The sequence below is a fragment of the Lagenorhynchus albirostris genome, chromosome 11 (genome assembly GCF_949774975.1).
Source record: "Lagenorhynchus albirostris chromosome 11, mLagAlb1.1, whole genome shotgun sequence".
Taxonomy (NCBI): Eukaryota; Metazoa; Chordata; class Mammalia; order Artiodactyla; family Delphinidae; genus Lagenorhynchus; species Lagenorhynchus albirostris.
Genome location: NC_083105.1, coordinates 47,553,296 through 47,564,060, shown reverse-complemented (window position 1 = coordinate 47,564,060; position 10,765 = coordinate 47,553,296). Strand labels below are relative to the sequence as shown.

Genomic DNA, 10,765 nt, shown 5'->3' with positions numbered 1-10,765 from the left:
CACACTTCTGAATGTCTAAAGTAAAGTTTCCTAAAAATTAAAAATGGTAAGAGAGGAACTGGAAACAAGGGTTATAGCAACTCCTTCATGAAGTTTTGCTGCAAAGGGGAGGAAAGATATGAGGGGTAGTTTACAGAGGAAGGAGGGTTAAAGAAGGGTTTTTTTAAGCTGAGAGAAATAATAGCATGTTTATATGTTGATGGGAGGAGAAAACTGAACGTTTTAGAAGGGAAAGGGGAAAATGCTAGATTGATGTCCTTGACTAGGTGAGAGAGGATGCAGTCTGGTATGTACAAGTAGAGGGATTGCCTTTGGACAAGCACAGAGGGAGTTCATCTATGCTAACAGCACATTTTGGATAATTGAAGGCACCTACAATCTGGTGCCTATCTTTATACATAGTGAATAATAAGTCCTGGCTACCAAGGAATTCCTTTATGATTTTCCCAAAGCAGTTCCCAGTTGGCCACTTGGTAAATAATAACATCACTAACAGTCAATACTTCACAGGTGCTTTCACACAGATCTCATTCAACACTCATCTTCTAATGAACACAGCCTATTTTCTGTCTTTCTGATGAGATGGCACAGCCCAGCCCAGAGTAGCTGAAGTAATAGCCTAGTTGCTGTGACTAAGCCAGGAACGTAACCAAGGTCTGGGTATTCATTTGCTAGAGCTGCCATGATAAAGTACCACAAACTGAGTGGCTTAACAAAACTCTATTGTCTTATAGTTCTGGAAGCTAGAAGAGTGAGATTAAGATGTTGGCAGGGAGACAGAATCTGTTCCGTGCTTCTCTCCTAGCACCTGGTGGCAATCTTTGGCTTTCCCTGACTTGTAGATACATCACCCTGATCTCTGCCTTCATGTTCACATAGTGTTTTCTCTGTGTGCTCTGTCTGTTTGGGTCTAAATTTCCCCTTTTTATAAAGACACCAGTCATATAGTGTTGGAGGCCCACCCTACTCCAGTACGACCTCCTCTTAACCAATCACATCTGTAAAGACCTTGTTTTTAAATAAGTTCATATGAATATTTTGAGATACTGGGGGATTAGGGCTTCAACATATAAATTTAGGGTTGAGGGGGACACAATTCAATCCATGACAGTCTTGAAATGTCACATTTAGTGTCAACCTTAATGGTAGTAGGGTAAGCAATTGCAGATGAGGTAGGACTGAGAATCAGTGGGATTAAAAAGGCCTTCTTTATGCATCTAATACCTGCCAATCCCATCATTTGAACCTGTTGTCTTTGATATGATTCTGATGTGACTGTTTTGACCTGTTCTAGAGGGCAGAACCTTGAAAAATAAGAGGTAGTGACTAGAAGGTGAAGGTAGTTGCAGGGGAGGTGTTCCTCTAAGGCAGCGACCATTTGTATTGAATACATATTTGTCTTTTATGAAATAAAAGCAGCTTCCCCAGGCTTTACCCCTAAGATCCTTATTCTGCAGGCATGGAGCCCATGAATCTGCATTTTTAGCATGCTTTAAGGTGATTGGGATGCCACAGTCTGACAAAGATTTTCTTAAAGAGCCAGTGGTTCATGGTGTGGGGAAATTGCAGCAACAAGACACTGGGCCTTGGCATCTAGAGAGAGTGGACAGAACCATAGAACCCCTGAGGTCAGAGCTCCAAATGCCAGACGACATCCTTTAAGTTCACCTCCTTATTTTCCAGATGAGAAAATAGAGCCCAGAGATGGTGAAGCCAGGAAATTTTGAGCATTTAAGAAAAGAGAGAGACACAAAAACAGGACTTAAATATAATAAGAGGATTACAATGGATAAAATGAAAAGAGAGAAGAGAAATGTGAGGCGCTGTCCCTTAAGCCGGTGTCTAGACTAGATAATGTCTCCTTTCTCTTTGTCAGGTCACAGGAGTTGTCATGCTTCAGAGTGGGCCACCTCCATGCTTTTGAGGCAGGCCTGGGTTCCTAAAGCAGGTATTTGCCCACAGGATAAAGGATGGGTCGATTTTGAATATTTATTTGTTGGGATTCACTGCTTCTCATGGCACGGCATTATCCTTAGCATGCAAAGATAAAATAAGAACCCAAGAAAAACACTTTGAATGTGGGATTAAATTAATCAATAATCTTCAGTTAACTATGATTAGACTTTGGTAGATAGACTTGCTGCCCAGATTCTGAGTATAATAATCTGTATCTGCAGAGTTTCTTTACTGGTCTTTCACCTTCTTGTCCTTATCTTAATGCTCACAGTAACCCTGTGGTAGGTACTACCCTCACTGGACAGATACTTTAAAGATGAAAACCTGATCATACCCTTTCCCTGCTTATAATCCTTCAGTGATTCCTCACTGCCCCCCCATTGGCTCATTAATCCTTCCTTGAGGAAACGTGTTATAAGTTAATAACCTAAAAAGAAGAAAAGGAGGGGCTTCCCTGGTGGCGCAGTGGTTGGGAGTCCACCTGCCGATGCAGGGGACACGGGTTCGTGCCCCGGTCCAGGAGGATCCCACATGCCGCGGAGCGGCTGGGCCCGTGAGCCATGGCCACCAAGCCTGGGCGTCCGGAGCCTGTGCTCCGCAACGGGAGAGGCCGCAACAGTGAGAGGCCCGCGTACCGCAAAAAAAAAAAAAAAAAAAAAAAGAAGAAGAAAAGGACAACTTGTACAAGGATGTATGTAGTAGCTTTATTCACAATATTAAAAAACTGGAAACAAACCAAAACCCAACAATAAAGGGCAGGGCTAAGCAAGACCTGCTCTATCAATACACTGGAATACTCAGTACCTACTTTAAACGACAAGAATCTGGTCTGTGTTGAGGCATGAGCATGTGTCTAAAGGTGGGAAATGTGAAATAAACTTAACAAACAGGATGATGAACACCCTGCTTTCACCTCTGTAAATATACACATGTACATACTGACAAAGACTAGATAGTAATAAAAAGTAATAAAATGTTTGGTATTGTATGTGAATCAGATTTTCTGTTTAAGCGTGACATAAAAATTTAAACAGGGAAAATAATGCCCTTGGAATTTTCTGCTGGGGGCACTCACATGGGATTTTATACAATGAAGAGAAAACTAGAAGCAGAACTTAAAAACTTAAGACCCCAGTACAACAGGTTGGGCTAAGGACACGGTGACAGATTTTTTTATGTTGGGATGTCAGTGTTTGCATCAATTCAAGTCAGGATGGGGATGGGGCAGGCAGCCCACAGCCTATGGCTGTACTTAGTGTGCTCGTAGATGCACATACACCCTTGGCCCGTGGTCACATTAGGGACTGCTGAGCAGTAGCTCAAAACCACTGAGAAGTCACAGAGCAGGAAAAGAACTGCCCTATTAACTGAGAGAAACTGGTCAGACTCGATCAAGCAGAACATTAGTGTGTGATGTCAAACTGACCTTATGTACAAAGAGGGTCCAGGAACATTTCACCGAGTTCTCTTCTCTTTATTGGTATTTGTCACCGTCAAAGGCATAAAAGCATGGTGCTGAAGGCCCACTATTAGTGCACCCACGTGGCTGAAGTACCCAAAGTTTAGTATCTGTTCAAATGTGTTCATTAGGTCTCTTCCTAGTTCTCTTTCAGGACTCTTCCCCTGACCCTAAATCTTACAGTATGTGCTGTTCGTGTCCTTCATTAAACAATATTATCACTAATTGAATCTTCTTTAGGTTTATCGTTTCACTGTGTACAGGTGAGGAGTGGGTTGATGGTCAAAATGTTGCCCTTCTAGATTCTCTGGGTTTTCTGTCTTTGTAAATCTGGATCCTCAATCTTGGCTTACCCTGGATTGGTAAGGACCTAAGAAAAACTGACTCATGCATCCCAAATTCAGGTGAATCTGATTTGTATCAGAAAATCAGTTTAATCATTTACAATGAGAAATGTAGAGGCCAAGTGGGGTGATATTTATGTTGGCCCGTTTGTGAGTTCTCTTCCCACAAAGGAAACCAAACAAAGACTAGAAGTCTGTTGCTGTGTAAATTATTGGTACGAGGAAGGGGGTCTCAGAGAGATTTGTTTATAAATTGACCTGCCTAGAATTCCCTGATTCCCTTTAACAATGTCTATTCCTCTAAGGGTCCAGTTCACACCTTACTTATTCTGTGAAACTTCTTCTATCCCTGGGCCCTTGGGAAAAATTAATCACTCACCCAGCCAGCTTAGCATAACTTTTATACCTATTATAGCACCAATCACTCGTATTCTAGTAGTTCTTGATATACCTGTCTCCCCTGCTGTTTAGATAGTTGGGACAGGGACAGGGTCCCTGTCCGCTTTTGTTTCCTCAATGCCTAGCACATAAGTGCTCAGTGCAGAGTTGCTAAGTGAATGAAGGAATGAGTGAATGAATGAAGTTCTTTCTCCCTCTACCCTAATGACCTTCTATATCAGGTTTTATTAAATGGATGTAGATAGATATTAAGAGCAACTGTATATCTGTGTGTGTGTGTGTGTGTGTGAGAGAGAGAGAGAGAGAGAGAGAGAGAGAGAGAGAGAGAGAGAGAGAGAGAAGAATGAATCCCATTCCCTAACAGGGAGAGACCTATCAAACATTATACCATGGGGAACCCAGAAAAGCCAGTCGTACGCAATACTTGATGCTTTACGTTTTCTCACAGACTGATCTACTCATTTGATCCTTCTGTTATTCTCTGGCCTCATCTTAGGCCCTGGCTTCTGTATGCTTTAGCCTGCTTCCTTGTTTTATTGAACAGTTTGACCCCCTACACAAGCATATTGATTTGGACTCTCCTGACTCACCTTTTCCCCATACTGCTATCAGAAAATCAGTATCTCTGCTGATCCTTTAGATCCCTACTTCTCAAAGGACTAACAGCATTAACATCACCTGTGAACCTGTTAGAACTATAGACCCTCAGGTGCCAGAACTACTGAATCAGAATCGGAATTCTAACAAGACTCTCAAGTGATTTGTGTACACATCAGAGTTGGAGAAGCTCTGCTTTACATCCTTATGATGACCGCTGCTCGTGGCAAACAGTTTTCCTTTCTATCTTGTCTCCTGTTATCCGTAAGATATCAATACCCGTTGTATTAGTTATCTATGACTGCATATAAAATCATCCCAACTTACTGGCTTAAAATAACAGACATTTACTATCTCACAGTTTCTGTGCATCAGGAATCTGGTTAAGACTTATCTGGATCTTGTAGCTCAGGGTCTCTCATAAGGCTGCAATCGAGGTGTCAGCTGGCGCTGTAGTCATCTAAGGCTGGGCTGGGGAGGAGCCACTCCAAGCTCACTCGTGTGACTTATGGTGGGCCTCGTGTCTTCACGGGCTGTTACTTGCCTGGTTGGTCTCTCCATTGGGCAGCTCACAATATGACTTCATAGAGCGAACAAGTGAAAAAGTAAGAAAGGGGAGGCAAGATGGAAGCCAGAGTCTTTCTGTAATCTCAGGAATGACAGTCCATTATTTTTGCCTTATTTTATTTGTTGGACGTAAGTCACTAAATCCAATCTACACTCAAGGGGAGGGATTACACAAGGGTGCAAGTAGCAGGAGGATGTTCGGGGGCGATCTTAGAGGCTGCCAACTACATCCAAGTGCATTTTCCTCTAATAACTTGGCTGACTAGTTTTCTTTTTTTTAAAATATTTATTTATTTATTTTGGCTGCGTTGGGTGTTAGTTGCAGCACGTGGGATCTTTCTGTTGTGGCGTGCAGGCTCTTTGTTGCAGCACGCAGGCTTCTCTCCAGTTGTGGTGCGTGGGCTCCAGAACAGGTGAGCTCAGTAGTTGTGGTGTGCAGTTGCCCCGCGGCACGTGGGATCTTAGTTCCCTGACCAGGGATCAAACCAGTGTCCTCTGCATTGCAAGACAGATTCTTAACCACTGGACCACAGGGAAGTCCCTTGGCTGACTAGTTTCTACTTCAGTCATGAATTGGTATGGCCATACCTGAGACCTCAACACCACTTGGAATTTTGTTCTTCAAACGTTCACCCTCTCTGCTCTCTGTCATGACTACTACTTGTCATTCCCTCTACTTGTCCCACAACTTCACTCACAGCAGACATGACTTCCTAGCCTCTTCATCCCTTCTTGTGCTAGTCTATTAATATCCTTCCTGTCTTTGTGGGGACTCAAAGCCCCACACAGGGTGTTTCCTATGAGCGGCTAGTTATGTACAGGCTTATTAAAAACCTAGGAACACCTACACTCACCTATTTGATTTGTGGGATTGTCACCTTCCCTTCTTCCACTTCAGGAAAGAGCTAGCATTCTCTGGTTTTTCTTCCATTTCCAGGTTGAGGAGCATGCCTGAAGGAAATTATAAAATCATGCAGACTGGGTGTACTATAAATAGATGCTATCTAACATCATCTGGGTAACACCTCTCTTCAGAAGTGCATCCCTACAGAATTTACCCAGCAGCATTTCCAGAACTTTCTCATTCTCCTCAAGTTCCCAAATCTACCTTCACTATTCTTAGTTTGCCTTTAGCTTTCCCCCAGTGGAAGGCCATTCCCCACTTTGGCTATCTCCGCTTGAGAAAGTTCTCATCTCTTCACTCATTATTTTTTTCTCCCTCTTGTCTCCGAGGAATAGGTGTTGATCTTCCTTTCTGGGTCTAAACTCTTCACGTGTCCTTATATTCCATCCTATCCCATTTCTTCTTTGGCTTTGCTCCATCTGTTCCTCTCTCTCTCTCTGTATTTCCTCCTTCCCTTTTGCTTGCAAACATGTCCACAGTAAAAGCAACCTGGACTCAGTTATTGCCTCAAGCTACTACTTCATCACTTTCTTTTTACCACTAAGTTTATTTTAATTTTCAAGCATACAGAAAAGTAGAATACCATAATAGATACCTATATTCTTGCACCCAGATTTAACAATTGACCATATTTTCTTCATCTTTCCTCTCCTGAAATATTAAATCAAATGATAGACATCTTGACATTTCACCCCTAAAAACTTTAGAATGCATCTCTTAAAAATATCATCATAGGTTAGGGTATGGTAACGGGTTAGGGTTAGGGTACGGGTTAGGAGTAGGGTATGGTTTAGGGTACGGGATAGTGTTAGGGTGAGGGTTACAGTACGGGTTAGGTTTAGCGTACAGAAAAAAAAATATCATCATCACAATTAGCAAAACTAATAATAAAGCCTTCATTTTATATAACACATCATATTTAAATTTTCCCAGTGATCTCAAAAAATGTGTTTTACAGCTGTCTTTTTCAAGTAAAATTCAATTAAAGACGATGCATTGCTTAGGATGGCTTAATTCTCTTTTGATTTCAACAGTGCTTCCCACCCTCTTTTTATGTCATTGAGTTGTTGAAGAGACTGGGCCCATTGTCCCTATTTAATGTCCCACTTTCTGGATTTGTCTGATTGTTTGGTGTCATTAGATGTTCATCTACCCCTGTATTTTCTGTAAAATGGAGATGAGATATAAAGGCTGATTTCAAGTTAAATATTTTTGTTGGGAATATTCATAGTTAGTGCTGTGTGCTTTATATTGCATCACATTTTATGCACATCACTTCTAACTGTCTCACTTTTAGTGATGCTAATGTTAATTACTGATTTAAGGAGGCAACAGCCAGATCTTCCCACTGTTAAGTTATGATACACTTTTTTTCCAATCAGTAAATAACCAATGCCTGGAGTGATACTTTGGCCCCATGTAATGCCAAGAAGTTTTTAAGACTCTCATATTGCTGCCTTTTACCCTATTCCCTAATTCTTCTTCCCCCCGCCACCGAACGAAACTCTTCAGTAGGTCACTAGTGACTTCCTTACCACGAAAACCAAGAGCCTTTGGCTTTTCAGGAAGATGGTGCCGAAAGCAAAGACGGAAGTCCCTGCTCTTTACCCTCCTAAAGCCAAAGGCTTTGAAGGCGAGGAAGGCAGTGATGAAAGACATCCACAGCCACAATAAAAGAGAAGAAGGGAATGTCATCCAACTTCCAACAGCCTAGGACACTGCAGCTCAAAAAGCAGCCCAAATACCCTCAGATGAGCACACCCAGGAGAAACAAGCTTGACCATTACGCCATCATCAAGGTCACCCTGACCACTGAGTCAGCCATAAGGAAGATAGAAGATAACACACGCTTGTGTTCATTGTGGATGTCAAGGTCAACAAGCACCAGATCAAACAGGCTGTGAAGAAGCTCTGTGACACTGATGTGGCCAAGGTCAACACTCTCATCAGGCCTAAAGGAAAGAAGAAGGCATATGTTCCACTGGCTCCTGACTATGGTGCCTTGAATATTGCCAACAAAATTGGGATCATCTAAACTGAGTCCAGATGGCTAATTCTAAATATACCTTTTCACCCATATTTAAAAAATAAAGAATAGGGCTTCCCTGGTGGCGCAGTGGTTGAGAGTCCGCCTGCCGATGCAGGGGACACGGATTCCGTGCCCCCATCCGGGAAGATCCCACATGCCGCGGAGCGGCTGGGCCCGTGAGCCATGGCCGCTGAGCCTGCGCGTCCAGAGCTTGTGCTCCGCAACGGGAGAGGCCACAACAGTGAGAGGACCGCGTACCGCAAAAAAATAATAATAATAAAAATAAAGAATAAAAAACAAAACCAAGAGACTTTGTTCATCTTCCTTGAGCTTTCTGAAATATTTTATATTATTACACCTTTTTCAAGAATGTCTTTTCCCCTTTCTTCCATAAAGTTTCTTATTTCAAGTACCTCTCCCTCTAACTGCTTATTTACATCTTTATTGAATGCTTTCATTGGACTGTAAAGAGGTCTGCTGTTTGTCTTCAACTTGGTCTCTACACTGTCCGCTTTAGTAATCTTACCCACATTCACAGCTCAAGCAGATTGCTAAAAAAATGTGTACCTCTAGCTTGACATCCTATAGCTTTTTGACATTTCCACCTGGAGTCCCATCAGGTATAACTTAAACTCAACCAGCATAAAAGAGAAGTCATCTTTCTCTGTACTTCTATCCTCTCAATATAGGAGTTTTGATTATTTCAATGTTCATGTTTACATTGTTATGTTCATGTAAATACTGTTCACTGCTGAGACACAGTGTATTTTAATTACACTTACTTTTATATAATAATAACTATAATAAAAATTACCTTGTTTTTTAAAATTTTATTTATTTATTTTTAACTGCGTTGGGTCTTCGTTGCTGCACACGGGCTTTCTCTAGTTGCTGCGAGCGGGGGCTACTCTTCATTGAGGTGCTCAAGCTTCTCACTGCAGTGACTTCTCTTGTTGCGGAGCAGGGGCTCTAGGTGCATGGGCTTCAGTAGTTGTGGCACGTGGGCTCAGTTGTTGCGGTTCGCGGGCTCTAGATCACTGGCTCAGTAGTTGTGGTGCACAGGCTTAGTTGCTCTGCAGCATGTGGGATCTTCCCGGACCAGGGGTCGAACCCATGTCCCCTTCATTGGCAGGAGGATTCTTAACCAATGGACCACCAGGGAATTCCCATGAAGTAATTAACATAATCTCTTTTTCTTAATAAACATATTTGCTTTCAGACAGGCTTTTCCAAGCTAATCTGCATTATTACTGCCAGTTTATTTCTCCATAACATTTTTGACCAAATTATTCCGATGTCAAAACCTGTTATTGAAGTTAAAACTCCTTAGCATCCCTTTCAAATTCTTCGATATACAGTTTCAACCTTCCTTTTTACCCTTCTCTCCCTATTCTTCCCTACATTTGTGCTGTCTTTCAATCCACCCCTGTTGGATGCCCTTTTCTGAACCTCCCTTATGTTCTCTACCATCATGAGTTATTATTATTCATGAGCTTTTCCCCATGTGTGCCCACAGGAACCTTAGCCATTTTCTAAAATATATCTGAAATTCGACTCTCTCCTCGAAATCTCCCTGTCTACCTCAGTCAGAAGCAATCTCTTTCTGGCCTAAGTTCCCAGGATACTTAGTATACTACCTTATGATAACATTTCTTTAATGAGCAAATGAATGTGGCACTTCAGCATCAGTATTACCTTTAAAACTAGATTCTAGGGGGAATTCCCTGGCGGTCCAGTGGTTAGAACTCTGCGCTCTCACTTCGGAGGGCCTGGGATCTATACCTGCTCAGGGAACTAGGATCCCACAAGCTGCTCTGTCACCGCCCCCCACAAAATAAAACCTAGATTCTAAACTCCCAGAGGACAGAGTTCACATCTTATACTTCCTTCTAGTCTCTATAGCACCCAATGTACTATCTGATAAATGAAGAAGTGACCGTTGGAGTGGGTGAATAGAGGAGGTAAAGAGTGGACAGGGAAATATATTGTAGAATGACAAAGTGGATAAATGAAAAATAACTCCAGGAACTTATTCTGGATTGTCTGGAAATGGGCTGACTGGACCACACACCCATCTGTCTCACCAGGAAGAGGAGCTGCACTCAAACCCAACTTCCCATGTGTGCCTGTCAGTTTCCTGTTTGCTCTCAGAACCATCTCCCATCCTTTCCCTGCTCCGTGCTGTATCACAGGGAACTACGTTGTCCAGGATGTCACACTTTGGCTTTTTGGTTGTTTCAGGTAGTTTTCATATTGTTGTTTGGCTATAGTTCACTCACTTTCATTGTTGTACAATATTCCACTGTGTGCACGTACCAAATTTATGTATTTATTCAACTATTAATGGGCATTTAAATTTCTCATTTGGGGCTATTATTAGTAATGCTAACATGAACATTCTGTTACATGTCTCTTGTAAAAATATATGTTAGCACTTATTTCTTGGGTTTATATCCAGGACTGGAATTGCTGGGTGAAGGGCATGTGTATATCTAGTATTTACTCGATAT

General features: G+C 42.1%; 1 pseudogene; it reads left to right on the top strand.

Annotated features, from left to right (window-relative positions):
* Positions 1–7,681: 7,681 nt before the first annotated feature.
* Positions 7,682–8,312, top strand: LOC132529061 (large ribosomal subunit protein uL23-like; annotated as a pseudogene).
* Positions 8,313–10,765: the final 2,453 nt, after the last annotated feature.